The sequence below is a fragment of the Cucumis melo genome, chromosome 2 (genome assembly GCF_025177605.1).
Source record: "Cucumis melo cultivar AY chromosome 2, USDA_Cmelo_AY_1.0, whole genome shotgun sequence".
NCBI lineage: Eukaryota > Viridiplantae > Streptophyta > Magnoliopsida > Cucurbitales > Cucurbitaceae > Cucumis > Cucumis melo.
This window is the reverse complement of record NC_066858.1, coordinates 18,352,796-18,355,095: the sequence shown is the minus strand read 5'-3', so window position 1 is coordinate 18,355,095 and position 2,300 is coordinate 18,352,796. Positions and strand designations below refer to the sequence as shown.

General features: G+C 35.7%; 1 long non-coding RNA gene across 1 annotated transcript; it reads right to left on the bottom strand.

The window, feature by feature from the left end:
• Positions 1-236: 236 nt before the first annotated feature.
• Positions 237-1,610, bottom strand: LOC127148318 (uncharacterized). Its single transcript, XR_007819168.1, has 3 exons — positions 1,454-1,610; positions 452-571; positions 237-362 (listed from the first exon to the last, which is right to left on the bottom strand). It is a non-coding gene; the product is annotated as an uncharacterized LOC127148318 (long non-coding RNA).
• Between the last annotated feature and the right edge of the window lie 690 nt (positions 1,611-2,300).

Here is a 2,300-nt window from a genome sequence, read left to right as displayed (position 1 = left end):
TGAAATGTTAACCTTTGAGTTTCCATGTTAAGTTCTTCAGTATGTTATTCTTCAACATATGGTTGATCATTGCTGATCATATCTTCTCTATTATGATTATCATTGTCATTCTGATGGATATCATCATTCCTTTGATTTTGATTTTGATTCTAATAAATAAATAAAATGAAAATAAAATTAAAAAAAAATCGATTGCTAAACGATCGTGTATATAAAAGTAAACGATGATGTATCATATCTAAACGCTCCAGGGGCGATCGTCATCGGAATGCGCCCATTTATTGCAACGTGGCGCTCTAACTCCAAGAGTCGAGACTGCGCACGTCTCCTAGGAGTCGGAGTCGTTTGTTGAGAAGAAGACTCTGCTCAATAAATAGACAATAACATATAAAGTTAGAAAAAAGAACATGAAATATTTGTAAGTTAAAATGAAGAAAATTCTTAGACTCACCCGTATTGTCGCCCACAGATGATGACCCTCCTGCGATGTTATTATCTAAATCGTCCTCAAACTGGAGGAACATATCGTCCGTCTCCATAAAATTTGATGGTCGATATGACATAATAATGGCTATGGACATAGAAAACAAACATTTTCAATTTAACTTAAACCTCCCTCTCCCCAGATAAGTAGTAATTCCATTTCATAATAATTACACGACCACTGTACACAAGATAATCTTCCCCATAGAATTTCTATCAGATCAAGACATCTCGGTATAGACTTAAGCATATTCAAAAATCTCATGCTAAAACTTTAACTTTCTTAAGTTAGCATGCTTATGAAAAAAGAAACTCTTGCATTAAGCAAGTCTCAAATCTAGCTTTGCTTTAAATTATCTCTTTGCTCTAATATTTTCAGAAACTTAGCATTCTAACACATTCTCATAAATCTCATGTTTTAAGAAATATGTTGAGTAGACCCATTAAAACCATCCGTATATAAGATTGAAGAATGTTAAACATTTTGTATAAACACAAAATTAAAAGTTTATTAGGTATTTCTCAAAGTTCAAACGACTAAGTAATTGGAGATCCTAAATCACAATCTCAAATTCAATAAACACCCCCCCCCCCCCAATTCAATATAACCTCAAAAATCTCTACACATTCAAATTTTTTATCAATCTCAAATTCAATTTCAACTTCAATCTCAACGTCAATCTTAAATCCTAAAACCACTTCAAATTCAAATTCAACACTAAAACCTAAAACTAATTCAAAATCTATATCCTAAAACTATTTCAAAATCTAAATTCTAAAACTAATCCTAAAACTAATTAACTAAAGCAAAACTAAAACAAAAACAAAAAAGAACTTTAAACAATTTCAATAATACATACATTTTTTTAACTTTGAAACAAAAAAAAAACAAAAAAACAAACAAACCCTAAACTAATTTTTATCAAAAAAAACCCTAAAAAAACTAAATAAATTTACATATTTCACTTACCTAAAGTGGCAGACGGCGACGAGGAACAACGGCGAGGCGGTCGGCGACGGACGGCGGCGGAACAAAAGGAAAGCACGGCCGGGCGACGTTCTTCTTCTTCTCCTTTCTTTTTCTCCTCTCCTCTCGGCTTCGGTTCTGTGAATACAGAACGGAAAAGAATTTAAAGGGGATTTCCCGACGCAGTGACGTGGCGTCGGGAAATCCCTCACAATGCGTCGGGAAAAGGGGAATTCCCGACGCTCATTAAACCCCTTTTCCCGACGTTTAACGCGGCGTCGGGAAAAACCCCTATTCCCGACGCCGCTCCCGACGCACTGTTCACGGCGTCGGGAAAAACCCGTTTTCCCCGATTTACTTTTTCCCGACGCCGCTCCCGACGCACTATTCACGGCGTCGGGAAAAACCCCTTTTCCCGATGTATTTTTGCCGACGCCTTCATGGTGCGTCGGGAAAGGTGGTTTTCCCGACGCATCTCCCGACGCGTTGTTGAGGGCGTCGGGAAAGCCCTTATTCCCGACGTTCTTTATGCCGACGTATTTTTTAGTTAAACGATTTTCTTGTAGTGATTTGACAGGCGATCGGATTTTTTAGTTAAACGATCATTTATTTAAACAACTGATAAACGAAATACTTTCTAAAAACTAAAATTAAATAAAAACAAAAATAAAATTAAACGATCGTGTATATAAAAATAAACGATGATGTATCCTATCTAAACGATCGTGTAACTGTGATAAACGATCGTTGAAATTTGATAGGTGATCGGATATTTTAGTTAAACATCATTTATTTAAAAAACTGATAAACGAAATACTTTCTGAAAACAAAGCTTACCTGGACCAGTCTC